Source organism: Alligator sinensis, unplaced genomic scaffold (assembly GCF_000455745.1).
Source record: "Alligator sinensis unplaced genomic scaffold, ASM45574v1 scaffold398_1, whole genome shotgun sequence".
Classification (NCBI taxonomy): Eukaryota; Metazoa; Chordata; order Crocodylia; family Alligatoridae; genus Alligator; species Alligator sinensis.
Genome location: NW_005842708.1, coordinates 763740 through 779268, shown reverse-complemented (window position 1 = coordinate 779268; position 15529 = coordinate 763740). Strand labels below are relative to the sequence as shown.

The 15529-nt window shown below is 44.6% G+C and overlaps 1 long non-coding RNA gene across 3 annotated transcripts in view; it reads left to right on the top strand.

The window, feature by feature from the left end:
- The window catches only part of LOC112551981, a 17286-nt gene extending 1966 nt beyond the window's left edge, over positions 1-15320 (top strand). Inside the window, exons 2-5 of one of the 3 annotated variants that reach the window (XR_003096344.1) lie at positions 3231-3377; positions 8145-8254; positions 8809-8945; positions 11730-15320. This is a non-coding gene — a long non-coding RNA (uncharacterized LOC112551981). The remainder of the gene's footprint in view (positions 1-3230; positions 3378-8144; positions 8255-8808; positions 8946-11729) is intronic. The other 2 variants (XR_003096343.1, XR_003096345.1) reach the window with 2 other exon arrangements.
- The last annotated feature ends 209 nt before the right edge of the window (positions 15321-15529 follow it).

Genomic DNA, 15529 nt, shown 5'->3' with positions numbered 1-15529 from the left:
AAGTGGTGCTGGCTCCTACCCTGGGGGTCTTTAAGAGGAGGCTGGATGAACACCTTGCTGGGGTCGTTTGACCCCAGTACTCTTTCCTGCCATGGCAGGGGGTCGGACTTGATGAGCTGCTCAGGTCCCTTCTGACCCTACCAACAATGAAACTATGAAACTATGAAAGTGTAGACACGTAATGTGGGGGGATTATAAGGGGCTGGAAGGGACCTAACAAGAGCATCAGGTCCAGCCCCCCTGCACTAGGCAGGAAGGACAACTGGGGTCCAGTGACCCCAGCATGGTGACCGTCCAGTCTCCTCTTGAAGATTTCCAGGGTAGGTGATTGCATCACCTCTGGAGGGAGTTTATTTCACAGTCTGAACACCCTAACTGTGTAGAAGTTTTTCCTAGTGTTTAGCCTGAAATATTCTTCCAGGAGTTTGTGGCCATTACCCCTGGTTTTCCCCATTGCCAAGCCCTTGATGTATTCCCCTGATGTAGTGGTAAGCTGCTACCAAGTCCCCTGTCAGCCTTCTCTTTTTTAGGCTGAGAAGGCCCAGGTCCTTCAGCCTTTCTTTATATGGCTTGCCTTGCAAGTCTCTGATCATACAGGTGGCTCTTCTTTGGACTCTCTCAAGCTTTTCCACACCCTTGTTGAAGTGCAGCGCCCAAAACTGGACACAGTACTCCAGCTGTGGTCTCACCAATGCTCAGTAAAATGGAAGAATCACTTACTTGGTTTTGCTTGAGATGCATTGGTTGATGCATGCCAGAATATTGTTTGCTCTGCTGGCTACAGCATCGCACTGATGGCTTATGTTCATACTATGGTTTATTATAACCCTAGGTCCCTTTCAGTCATGGTGCTAGTCAGTTTGGTGCTGCCAAGCCTGTAAGTATGTTGGGGGTTGTTCATCACCAGATGGAGCCCTTTACACTTCTCAGTGTTGAACTTCATCTGGTTCTGATCCACCCAACTTGCCAGCCTGTCTAGGTCTGTCTGTATCTGTAGCCTATCTTCAAGTGTGACTATGCCCCCCCATGACTTGGTGTCATCTGTACACTTCACCTATGAGCTCTTCACTCCCACATCCAAATCATTGATAAAATGTTGAAAAGCACTGGATCAAGCATGGACCCCTTAGGGAAACTACTGGCCACTTCTCACCAGGATGACACAGATCAGTTCATTAGAATTCTCTGGGTCCTAATCCCCGCAGCCAACTTCCTACCCACCTGACTGTTGAGAAGTTAAGCCCGCAATCCTCCAATTTTCCCATGAGAACATCATGGGATACCAGATCAAAGGCCTTTTGGAAGTCAAGGTATACATGTTGACCTCCTCTCTCTTATCCAGGTGGTGCATTACCTGGTCATAGACGGAGATGAGATTGGTAAGACAAGACCTGCCCATGACGAAGCCATGCTGGCTGTCATTCAGAATCCTACCTTCTACAAGCGTATCGCACAGACTCCTTGATTAATTTTTTCAGGATTGTCCTTGGGATAGAAGCTAGGCTAATCGGCTTATAGTTGCCCAGGTCCTCTCTCCTCCCCTTCTTGAAGATGGGCATAACATTGGCCCTCTTCCAGTCTTCAGGGACCTCCCCCAAGTGCCATGAGTTTTGGAAGAGTTTCACCAGAGGCCCAATGATGACTTCGGCCAGCTCCTTTAGTACTCTCAGATAAAATTCATCCGGTCCTATTGACTTGTAAATGTTTAACTTTCCTAACTGATCACGCACCAGCTCAATGTCAACAGTAGGAAGGCAGTCATTCCCACCATGCACATTCTGAACCTTATCTAGCATGATTTTCCACTTAGTCTAGTGAAATACTGAAGCACAGTAATCATTCAGGAGTTCAGTTTTCTCCTGCATGTTGGTAACCAGCTGTACCAACTTGTTAAGCAATGGCCCTACACTTCCATTTGTTTTCCTCCTGTTCCCTACATACCTAAAGAAGGACTTCTTATTGTCCTTGACTTCTGTTGCCAATTTAAATTCAGTCTTTGCCTTAGCCTTTCTAATCTGCTACCTACAAGTGCGGACCGTTGTTGTAGAGCCTCCTTGGTGACTACCTCAAGCTTCCATTTTTTGTATGCCTCTTTTTTTTCCTTTTTTAAGAGGACCGTGATATCCCTATTAAGCCTAGGGGGCATACCAGCCCTTCTGCTAACTTTCCTCTGCAGTTCACTCCCCACTTCCTGCTTGTCCATGAAGATACTAGTACTACTGCCTGGAATTTCTCTGAGCAGATCAGAGGAAACTATGAGGTTCTAGGCAAGTGGGGATCCAACTTTTTGGCAGGTGTGCCACAAGTTAAGCCCTGCACTACTTCAATTCTTGTCCCCTCCCCCATCTGTTGCTCTGCTTTCTGTTCCTTCCCCCTTCCCTGATCTGCCATGTGCCCCACAAAGATGTTGTCCATGCCACTTATGGCGCACATGCCAGAGTTGGGTTCCCTCTGCTCTAGATGGAAAGATTAAGGGGTTTGGCACACAGGTTGTATTATCTTCAATCCTCCTGTTCAAAGGTAAGGGGCCAGGCAGAGACCATCACATCATGGAGGAAAAAGGAGTGGCTGAGAAGGTGGTGCGGATGCAAAAACTTTGGATTCTTCAACAATAGGGAGCTGTTTTGGGGAACAGGATTGCTATTGAGAGATGGGATCCCTCTGACAAGTACTTAAAAGAGCATCTTTGGGCATTGTATAGTTAACTTAGCTTTAAACTGGGTTTTATAGGGGATGGTCAACAAAACCTTCTAACCATAGGGCTTCCAGTCGAGAGGGAAGAGGACTGGGAAAAGAAGGTTAATTCTGGGGAACAGCCATAAAGGTGCAAAAAGTTGCAAGAGGAAAATAAGCAGGTTAAAATGTGAAGTACCTTAGATGCATGTATTTGTGCAAGAGGTTGGGCTACGTGATCCTCCAGGTCACTCCCAACCCCATGATTCTAAGGTTCTGTGCTTTTTTAAAGATGTACTTAAAACCATTGTTGTGTTTGGAGAACTGCTGCATATTCACTAAATCGGTATACCGTTGTAGATGCACAGACTTGTTTCTTTTAGAGTGTATTTGTACTGGTCTGTGTAAAGTGTAGGCATCTTTATATGAGAGTGGAGATGTTACCTGTCTTCTGTTCAGAATCTTACTATGGCTTTTGGCTGCTTACAAGAGAGCTTACCTTCTCAAAGTTCCCTACCTCACCAACTGCATAATACATTTTATTGTCTCCTCTGTAGACATGACTGAAAACTGTGATGCTCTTCTTTAACATATGCATGGAGGATTCACACACAAAACAACAAATCTGAACACAATAAAGCAAGGCTTGTTGATCAGGAAATGGAACACAATATTTTACAGCAATTTGAAAAATATAGAGACTGGTAATCTATGTGGTCTTGGTTTTAGTGGTTGTATAATCTTCAAACATATTTTATTTTGCATCTTGCCTTGTGCTCCTCTTGCTCAGGCATAAACAAAACCAGTTAATGGAAGATTTACACCTGCTTATGCCCACAGCTCAAACAATGTTCAATTTTGAAAGGCCTCTCTAAAATCGCCATCTGCCCATGGAAAATGAAAGTTACTACAATGCCTGTTGTTGACAAAGCCTAGTTTGATTAACTCAGCACTACTTCCTTGGATAGGATTATTTGACACTGCTATCTTCCATCAATGGTTCTAATACTGGGCTGTTGGGTTCCATCACTGTTTTAGAGCCTGTTTCGTGCCTGGGAAATAGATTTGTCTGTCTGGATATTGTTTGTGTGGATCTTCTAATCAGATTTGGGCATCTCAAAGAACACTTCGGCCAGAGGACATCTGCCTTTGGATTTTGAGAGCCATAGCTGGGGTAGCATATTAGTTCATGTATCCTCCTGTCTGTGTTACCTCAATCTCAGAATACCACCCCAATTGATGGAGAGATGACAGTAGCCAAGAGGTTGGGGTTTCAGGACAAGGTGGTGACATTTCCAGGTCAATGGATGTATCCCTTATACTATTATTTAGCAAACATGTAATTTTATCAAAATGTGATTTTCAAGGTTATTTAACGAGACTTTTCCCCCTAAAAACACATTTATTGTCTATTATCAAGCTGTTATCCATGAATTATCTACTGACTGCATCCTTTATGAACTTTTCCATGGTTTTCTTAGATTGCTGTAAATTTCAATAGGTTACAGTCAGCTGGGTCTTGCTAATTAATATTCAGAGAGTCTGTTATCCATAAGATAACCTACACAATAAAGTTAAAGATTCATTGAGGGCATTTACCTGAGCTGTTTACTGTGGAGTTGCCTAATTAGCTCTGCAGCAAAAGTCTTGGCATCTATGCATGGGGCCCTGTTAGGCTGCAGGAAACTAATAAACTCCACAGCAGGATATTACTTGTAAATACAAGTACTATTCAGAGATGCTAGGGTCAGAAGGGACCTCAACAGATCATCGAGTCCAACCCAAGCCCTGGGCAGGAAGGAGTGTTGGGGTCAGATGACCCCAGCCAGATGCCTATCCAGCCTTCTCTTAAAGACGCACAAAGTACGGGAGGGTACCACCTGCCTTGGAAGCCCATTCCAAATTCTGGCCACCCTTACCGTGAAGAAGCTCTTCCTGATATCTAGCCTAAATCTGCACTCTGTCAGTTTGTGACCATTGTTCCTGTTAGACCCCGACTCCACGCAGCGCCCAACGACTAGGGAGACGACGATCCAATTGCCCATGGTTCCTGTTACTCATTAGCCAGAGCAAGCAGGGAGCAACCACCAGCACACATTACTCACAACAGCTTTATTAGAATGAAGACAACTTCGGGTGAGCTCCCTCACAGACACCCAGTTTATGAACATGGGGAGCAGCCCTGAACATTGGTTCTTTTCACATTTATACACCTTGGTTCATACATATTAATATTAACTCCACCTTCTGTTCCACCCATTTCTCCTCCCATCTCAAGCTTCACCTCTGTTTACTGTTTACTTCATTAGCATGGAATTGCCTGTGCATTTCATTCATTTACATGCTCTCTGCTAAGAGCGCATGCGTAAGGCCATGTGGGTACTCTTGGTCAATCACCGGCTCTTTCTAGTTCTTGCTGACTTCAGCACCATCTCCAAGGCCTTTCTTCTGCTTTATCTCCAAATGATAGCTGGTGGGTTGCAGCTTGTTCTTCTTACACAGTGGGCTCTAACGCTATGACTTTGTTTAGAAAACTGCTTGCCTAAGCATTTGCATGGTTATTGTTAATACATCATTCTGCCTTGTGACCAGCAGCTCTGCTGAGAGACAGGAAAAAGTCTTTGTATTCAGCTGCAATTCTAGTACTCCCCAAAATCCATATCGTTACCCTAACAGTTCCTTGTTACCCGAAGAGGTGTCCTGGTGAACAGAGCATCTCCGGTTCCTTGCTGTACCCCCTTAATGAATTTGTAGGCAGCCACAAGATCACCTCTCAGCCTTCTCTTGTGGAGGCTGAAGACATCCAGGTCCCTTAGTCTCTCCTCATAGGGCTTGGCCTGCAAACTCTTAACCATATGAATGGCCCTCCTCTGGACCCTCTTGAGGTTATCCACATCCTTCTTAAAGTACGGTGCTCAAAACTAGACGCAATACACCAACTATGATCTGACCAATGCCACATAGAGGGGAAGTATCACCTCCTTGGTTCTATTTGTCATGCATCTGCTGAGGCATGATAAAGTGCAGTTAGCTTTGCTGATGATTTTGTCACATTGACGACTCATGTTCATCTTGGAGTCCACTTGAAGTTTTCTGCTTCTGTGCTGCTGAGAGGGTCATTTCCTAGCCAGTAAGTGTGCTGGATATTTTTACGCCCTAGGTGCAGCACTCTGCATTTGTCTTTGTTGAACAACATCCTATTGTGTTCTGACCACTTTTCCAACCTGTCCAGGTCCACCTGTAATCGTTCCCTACCCTCTTGTGTGTTCACTTCACCCCACAATTTAGTATCATCCACAAACTTGGACAGGGTACACTTCAGGCACACATCCAAATCACTGATGAAGACATTGAAGAGTACAAGTCCAAGGACTGAGCACTGTGGGACCCCACTGCCCACATCCTTCCAGGTCAATACCAACCTGTCCACCACCACTCTCTGGGTGCAACTCCCAAGCCAATTTGCCACCCACTGGACTGTGTAATCATCTAAGTCAGAGCATCTTAATTTATTTATGAGAATGGGATGAGATACAGTATCGAAGACCTTCTTAAAATCCAAGTAAACGACATCCACCTCTACTCCTGGATCTAAGAGTTTTGTGACCTGGTCATAAAAAGAAACCAGATTAGTCAGGCATGATCTACCTGCTACAAATCCATGCTGGTTGCCCTGCTGCATTGTTTTTCCCACTAGACTCCCACAAATATGATCCTTTATAATTTTTTCAAAGACTTTTCCAAGGATAGAGGTGAGACTAACTGGCCTACAATTACTTGGATCCTCCTTCCTCCCCTTCTTGAAAATAGGGACTACATAGGCCCTTTTCCAGTCCCCTGGGACTTGACCTGAGCACCATGAGTGCTCAAACAGCCGTGCCAGTGGTTCTGCTATGACTAGCCAATTTCTTCAGTACTCTTGGATGCAGCTCATCTGAGCTTGCTGACTTAAACACATCCAGTCCATCCAAGTAACTCTGAACCAAGTCAGCATCAACAGTTGGTAGACTGGTGTCCCTCTGATGCCCATCTAAGAACTCATTAGGAGACTTGTCTTGACCCTTGTTCAGGAACACTGAGGCAAAAAACTCATTGAAGAGCTCCACCTTGTCCCCACTATCTGTCACTAATTGCTCCTGCTTCTTCAGTAGGGGTCCTATGCTGCCCTACGCCTTCCTTTTACTCCCTTCATGCCTAAAAAAATACTTTTAATAATAAAGACAACATCTTTAATTTGTGTTGCCAGCCTCAGCTTTGTAGTTGCTTTGGCCTTTTTAACTGCTTCCCTGAAAGTGTGGGCCAAGTAGGTATACTCCTCCTTGGTAGCTTTCCCCTGCTTCCACCACCTATATGTCTTCTTTTTTGCCCGTAGGCTTCCCTGGTTTTCTTTTTTTAGCCAAGGAAGTTTTTTGGTCCCTTTCCCTCGCAATGGGATCATCTCCCTCTGTGCCTGAAAGATTGCTTCCTTTAGGAATAACCACCTTTCCTGGACTCCCATCTCACCAATACTCCTATCCTGCAGTGCATCATTGACTAAATTCCTGAGCACACTGAAGTTAGCCTTCCTAAAGTCAAGCACTTCCACCCTACCAGTTATCTTCCCACCCTATGCTGTATGGTGAATTTGATTGATTGATGGTCACTGTCCCCAGGGTGACCATGAATCTGCAGCTCCCCTAGCAGGCCTTTCCCCATAGCCAACACCAAGTCCAATAAGGCATTTCCCCTAATGGGGCCGTATACCCCCTGCATTAGGTGAAGGACCTGTACACAGGTTAAGAACTTATGTGACTGGTTGGATTTGGCTGACTGCTCCTCCCAGCAGATGCCCGGGTAGTTTAGGTCCCCTATGACAACCACGTCCCCAGACCGTACAGCCTCTGAGAGCTGCCTCAAGAATTCCAAGTCTAATTCTTCCTCTTGATGTGATGGTCTGTAGCAGACCCCTACCACGAAGTCCCTTTCCCCTCAACTTTCATGTATCCTAGCCCACAATACCTCAACTTTCTCCTCCTCTGATCCCATTTTGATTAGGGTATATGTATAATGCTCCTTAACATAGAGAGCAACTCCCCCCCACCCCCTTTCTCCCTATTCTGTCTTGTTTGTACAACCTGTAGCCCTCAATGAGGACTGCCCAGTCATGGGTAGGGTGCAGATTTCCGTTAGCTAAACTAAATCAAAGTTATTGTTTGCAAGCAGGAGTGCGAGTTCTTCCTGCTTGTTCCCCATGCTCCTAGCCTTAGTATAGAGGCACTTGAGCCCTCTGAATGGTGCCTTTGGTGCCCCCCCCGTTCTGATGCCCCATGGGCCCCCTTAGTACTTACATGGGATGTTCTCTTGCATGTCTCGTAGATTGTAGGTCCTAGACTCTCTATCTCCTGCATCCCCACCCCCCATCAAACCTAATTTAAAGCCCAATGTAGATTAGCCAACCTGTAAGAGAAGAGACTCTTTCTTACCTTTTGCAGAGAGATGAAGCCCATCGTGTCCCAGGAAGTCCAGTGCGGATTGTGGTCCAGGAAGCCAAAACCCGCATGATGGCACCAACTCCGGAGCCGCAGGTTGAACTCTGACACAGGTGATGTGATGCTTACTGTGACTGCTGACCGGGAGGATTGACAAAAAGACCACCTGCACCCCCATCTTCCTAAGCCTGGCCCCTAGAGCCCTGTAGTCACCCATGATATAGTTCAAACTACTCCTGGCTGCATCATTTGTGCCCACATGGATGAGGACCATGGGATAGTAATCGGAGGGCTGGATGAGGTCAGGAATCCTTGCCACGATGTTCCTCCTCTGGGCTCTGGGCAGGCAGCAAACCACTCACACCATGGGATCTGGGTAACAGATGGTTCCCTCCATTCCTCTCAGCAGGGAGTCACCCACCATGATAATGCTCCCTGCTCTTCTTCCAGTTACCTGTCTGGCCTTCAGCTCACTCAATGATGGTTGTGGGCTCCTCCAGTGCAGTTTCCTCCACTGCACACTCCTACAGTGCAGCCAAGGGCTCATATTTGTTTCCCAACTGCACTGGGGGAGCCGTCTCTGTGGTAAGAGGTCTGGCCCCAGAGGTGACCGTCCTCCGTTCACCCACATGTGCTTCAGGGCATTCCCTTGCTGCTTCTCCACCAGGCATCTTATTCTGCAGAGAACGAAAGTAACCATCAATCTCATCTGTTGTGGCCCTGCTCCCTCACAGCCTGCTCACCTCTGCCTGGAGTTCCCCCACCTGCTCCTCCAGGGACTCAAGCAGGGCACACATAGGACAGGTGAGGGGACTCCCAGCCCTCCTGCTACCCCGGGCCCTAGAAGACCTGCTAGGCAACCCCTACAAACAGGGGGCCTGGATGCCGCTGACCCACCCAAAGGCTCTGTCCGGGTGGAGGCCTCAGACGATCCCTGGGTGGGAGGCTGCAGTGGGGCAGGGTCTCTGGCTGTGCTCCAAGTCATGACCCCCATTAAAGACTCCCTCACATACACTCACCTGAGGACTCTGAAGAATCTGTCTGAAGCTGACGATGCTGATGCATAGAGTTCAGACTCCATTTGCTCTCCCCCCTGAGCAAATTCCTGTGCAAACTCTGATGCGCCCCTGAAGACTGCACCTGTTTGTAGTGCCTGTTTGCGCAGCTAGGGAGTGTGGCTCCTGCCTGGTGTGGCTAAATAGGGATGGGAGGGGAGGAAAACCCTTTCCCGAATCCCTACAGCTGGCCCGACTCCTCCTCTCCCTTCTCCCCCCCCCACCCGCCTGGCTTACCTTATTGCTGTTGCTGGCTCCTCACCCGCCTGTCTCGCTGCTCCACTTGGTGGGTTCAGGGGGAAGCCAAGGGAACATATGCACTTGGTGGGTTCAGGGGGGAGCCAAGGGAACATATGTATGCTCACTTCGGTGTCCAGGTCCCGACTGGTGCAGTTTGTATTTCCTGTGCCAATCAGTGGAGGCTCAGGCTGCTCTGTGCCTGTGCAGAAGAGTCAGCCAGCAGCCCCTCCCACCTGAGGAAACCCTGCCCAGCCCAGAGCCTCCCCTCACCAGGGATCTCCCGGTAAGCAGCCCCCCTCTCTCCCCAGGGGTCAGTGCCCCTTCAGCTGCCCCTCACCCCTAGCCCCACTCCTGTGCAAACTCCAGTGCGCCCCTGAAGAGTGCACCTGTTTACAGGGTCTGTTTGGGCGGCTCAGGACCATGACTCCCACCTGGTGTGGCTAAATAGGGATGGGAGGGGAGGAAAACCATTTCCTGATTCCCTACAGCTAGCCTAGCTTCTCTCCATTCCCCCTCCTCCATCACCTGGCTTACCTTATTGCTGCTGCTGGCTCCTGCTGGCTCCTTGCCTGCAGGAGCTTTTTTGCTCCACAGGAATGCACATGTATACACTGATGGGAATGGCTGGGGCATGAGAGTGCTTTGGGGTGGGGCTGCCTGCCAGCTAGCTCCACGCTGAAGCACCTTTGTGCCCTAGCCAGCTCCTTCACAGCATGTTGAGCTGGGTCAGAGCAGCCCTGGGCTGGCAGGATGATCCCCCAGGCCTCCTGCCAGCCAGGGCTGCCCCAACCCAGCAAAATGTGCTGCAGTCCTAGGTGCATGTGTAAACATGGCACCCAGGATCAATATACTTCAGCATGATAAGAATTGGAGTTTATTGCTGCACATTAATAGCATGTGTAGATGTGCCCATTTTTCCTTGAAGAGGGCCTTTCTGACCAGTATCTTCCAGTTATTTAAATTCTTCTTCCTAATGTGCACTGTCACTAGGGTAGTTCTGGAGGCCTTCTATTGATGTGAATATTCAACTTAGAATTATAGCAAACTTGGGCTGGAAGGGACCTCCAGAGGTCATCTAGTCCAGTCCCCTTCTTTGAAGTAGGGTCATCCCTATCACAGTATCCCATACAATTTTTTGTCCAATTTATTACTAAAACTACAGTATATCACACAACTACAAGGCATAGTATCCTAACTGGCCACAGATAAGCAGGGGGACAATGGCAGTTAGTGTCCTACTGCTACAAGTATTGTTAAAAATGCACTTGAGAGGTCCAAGGAGAGGATCGCTATGGGCTCCTGGCTAGTCAGATAGACAGACATGTTATGGTACCCATCTGGATGGTAGGAGACCTGAGATGCAATCCCTACTCCAATGAATATTAAACACCCCATGCAAAATAGGACAGCTTCTACAGGAAAGATTGAGGAAGCCCCATTCTAGAATCCCTTGCAGCTTGGTGGTTAGGGCAGGTATGGGAAAGCAGCAGCCTTTGGAGAGGGAAGGCATGGGATTCAAGTGCCCTTAAGAAAAGGAGTTTTAATTTGGTCTCCCATGTCCCTGGAAAGTGCTCTAATCAGTGTTATATCTGGTAAAAGGGTCTCCTCCTCTGTTTTGAGTGAGGCCTGATCCAATATGCCTCAGGATGCCCACCAGATTGGGCATCCAGGAAGACAGGCAAAGGAATATCCAGTTTGCAAGTCCCAAAAGGACCTATAACTTTGTCACTGTCTTTAAGTAGGCAGTTCCAGGGATGTGTAGAAGCAGACTTTTGGCATGAAGGGAACTTTACTGGCAGACACTTAAGATATCTGGGGACTTTCAGAATTAGGTGACAGCTGATCTAGGGTGTTGATGTTCTGAAGTTTGAAGTTAGGTATCTAAAGTGATATGTGAGCACCTAAATCCTTTTGTAACCCTCAGTGGATGTGTCTACATGTGCACTTTAATGCCCAGTAGCTTATTTTACTGCGCATTAAAAGCAGTGTGTAAAAAAACATGCTTTTATGCTAATGTGCAGTAAAATAGGCTATTGTGCATTAAGTACCACATAAAAAAGTGTGTGCTTGCACTACTGTGCATTAGGGCAGCCTAATGCATATTTATTTAGTACCTCACATTGGAGGTACTAAATTTAATGCGTATTTGGAAAAGTGCCTTAATGCACGTGTAGATGCACCCAGTTACTATTATTTTCTGAAATACCTCATGTGTTCTAGGATAAAGCCAAGTTTCTTTATGCATTTCCCTTGCAGTTCCTTTGTAATTCTTTATTACTTGTTATTTCTAAAGTAGCATCTGCAAACCACAGTCAAGAAACTCAGCTGACTCCGACATTTAACAAGGCATAGTTCTGTCCCAGTGGCAGATGTTGCGGCAAATGGAAAGAGAAGATATGTGTCTTACATTCAAGGAACTCAGTCATTTGGCAGCAGAATATGGAAAAGCCTGCCTGAAGCTGAGGTTGTCCCAATTTTATCTAACCTTCTGTGTTTATCAGGCACACATTTTGAATCTTTATTTTCCCAAAACTAGCTGAGGCTCAAATTATACCAAGAAATCAGGGACAGTGTCTCAACTGACCTGAATTGTGGTTGTAAATCATTACACTTATTTATATCAGAACAAATTAATGCTAGAATCCCAGAAAGCTTACCTTATTGGTAAGGGATTCCTGAATTTCTAAATCAATAGAAGCCACTATTTCTAGCGCCAGTTACAAAAAAGCAAGCTGACATTAAATGTGTCCTTGGTCTAAGACTACATATTACCCATCCTGTCCCATAGACCAGTTTAATTGCTGGGGGGGAATATTGCCTTTGGGAAAGAAGAAAAAGAAAGAAACACTTATCGGGAAGATTGTGAATTTTTTGTTTTTGGTTTTTTTAATGGTGGTTGTTTGAAGCTGCTCAGAGATTTGGTATGTTAAAGACACAAAAAAGATAGCAAAGTACAGAGGAATCAGTCAAAATGCATGGTAAATGCAATGTATAACATGGCTCTGAAGTTTATAATGTGCATTCCTCCACACATGGTAGTACACATAGCAATATACTGCATTGGGAGGTTTTCTAGTGATTAGCTGTTCTGCTGTATTTGGTCCTTTGCACTTCTTCAGCCATCGTAAGACACTATCACATCTTTCACTACAATTCAAACTACTTTATCTACCAAGTCTCACTGATTTTGAAATTCTATTGAAAATACAATAGACTTCTTAGCTACTGAAATAAATTATAAAGGATAAAATACAAAGTACAGTCTAGAACCACATATACAGGTCAAGTGGGAATCACTGAAAGTATCTATTGGCTTATATGGCAGTGTTGGAGTGATGTAGCTTGATGACCCAGGAATTATATGAGAGTCAAGGATCTTTGTGGATGATATCTTTTACTGGACCAACTGCATGACTGAGATAGACTTAGACAAGCATTCAAATGTGAAGCATTCTTGATCACCTGCTTATAATACCCCTCTGTTGCCTACACCAGACAGACAGGGTGATCTCAATATGCAAGAATGAACCTAAACCCCTGAACACTAAACTGACATCTCAGCTGCAAAAAGACCCAAAAGGCTGAAGCAGAACACTTCAACCTCCCTGGGCACTCTATTGCTGACCTCAGAATTGCTGTTCTCAAGCAAACAAAAGAAAAGAAAAGAACAATAGGACCGCAGACTGTGGAACAAGAAATCATCCGCAAACTGGACTCTGTTAACTATGGTTTAAACAGGGATTATGGATCCTTATGTCATCACCTGGACTAGTTTTTATGACCCCCACCCCCCACCTTTGTTCCTATGGGTTCTTTGCTTGTATGCCTCTTATAGCATTTCTCCTCCCCCTTCCCACCTCCCTCTCTCTCCAGCGTCCTTATCTATTGTATTTTAATCACTCACTTCACTTTATACTCTGCTCTCTGCATGTTCTTTCACAACCTCTGATAAAGTGAACTTCATTTCCCTAAAGCTTGTGCTCTCTTTATATATATCTTATTTAGTCAGTCTATAAAGGTACATATTTACTCTGCCTTCTATTCCAACCACACATCTGGTCAAATAAAACAAAAATCTTTGCTTCTCACATATCTGCTTATATGGCCTTAATCCAACAATATCTGGGCGTAAGCCAAAAATTAAAAAATTGGAAATATACTAACACTATTTCTACTTCTTCCTTCCATGTCTTTGTAATGATACCTACATGTTACAGGTTAAATGTTAAGATAAACAAAAGACCACAGCTTTGATTTAAATAATTGATTTTCCACATGTGTGGAACATACATGGATATTAAATGGATTTTCAATGCTTTGTGCTTTGCCTGCACTGGGGTGAAATTCAGCCCTAGGCTAACAATGTACATTATGCGCTTTTTTCCTATTTTGAAGCTTAAATGGGGTGTAAATGACATGTGAGTATTGCCTAGGCCTTGAGCTGACCCCTCTGAACAAAGCTGAATGTCACCTTGTTACAAGGAATTATATTTCCATTTTCTTTCACAATTAGTTAACACTGTTTTTATTGCAGCATGGATAATCAGATGAAGGCAATCTCTAGCTAGGCAATGACATCCTAAACTATTCACACTTACGAGAAAGAAGGGCAGGCAACTGCTCTCTGGGTAGGAGATAAGTGAAAGATTAATATCAAAAGGTCAGACATTTATGAAGATCTTTTTTGAGACTAACAAATCCTCAAAACCTGGGTAGCAATCTTGTGAGGTGATTTCTCATCATATTTGGCACTCCTTCTTGATCTTTGCCAAAAATTTGGCTCTGAAGAGGTGATCAAAAAATTAAAAAATAAATGTCAGTGTTAAACAATGCTTTTAGTCTCTAAAGTATTTGGGTTCAATAATACAAACAAGTATAGTTCTTATTTTCTCCAGCAAGTGTTACCAAAATGCAATCAAGATCTAAGCCAAAGAAGCACCTTCATTCTCTAGAAATCTGAGATACACGTTTCACAAACTGATTACATATGCCACTATAACAACAGTTCATGTTCTCTTAGAATTTAAAGGAGAAAAAAATAAAAATCTATATATTATTCACCATATTGGTAACAATTAATTTATTGTTGCTGACTGAAAGGAGTTCAAAATAATGATAATAGGACTTTTAAGTATTCATTACATGAAAGGTTCCTAAAACAGAATAGGGTTCATTCAGATTAATGATGTTTCAGATCCAATTATTTTGTCTTTTAGACTATTCCTGTTGGGGAGTTGCTGCTACTAGTTAATATTTCATCTGGCTTAGAGTTCTTGAATTTATAGTGTATGCAGAATTATCTCCTTGGATCTCTCAATGTTTCCTTATGCAATGTTCTAAGAGACAACATCAGTTAATTATTATGAATGTATAAAACATCTGACCAGCAGGTATTGGAAAATTGCATCTAGGTAATTCCCTGTCTCATGTAATAAACAAAGATCTTTTAGAATGGTTCAACATCAGAATACTTTCTTCTTAAGAAATGGAATTATTCCTACCTCATACATTTAATGATCTTAACTTTTTTAAAGAGACAACTGTTAAAAATCCAGGTCCATTTAGAGGTGTTTTAGCTACAGTGGAGAATGCTGGGTTTAACAGACAGCACTGGTGCAGGGTACTGAAGGAAGTCTTCCATGTCAGTTGAAAAAGTTTGAAGAAAACTCCTCTTGAGGTCTCTGATACCTACAAAGTGGGCCTGTGGAGAATGACACACCAAGACAGACATATGACCAAGGCAGTAAGATGGAAAGAGGCTCCACTCTGCAAGGCCACCTGCATTTTTTCATTTTTTTTCTGCTTCTTTCAGTCCCAGAATGTCTGTGACTCCAAAGTCACTCGCACAGTTTTGTTTGATGGGTTTTTTAACCTATTTTGTCTGTAGTCCTCATCAGAGCTATGAGCTAATGTGAAGCTTTATGTGTCATACCCATTCCTGGACAGGTCGTTTGTAATAGGTAACATTTTGCTGTACTTCTTTGTTTTTAAATTGGAAGATTGTGTATACCAATACAAGGATACACAGAGATAAAATGCAAGGGATCACTACTGCAATTGCATTTACAGTGTTAGGCACATCATTTATTGTCA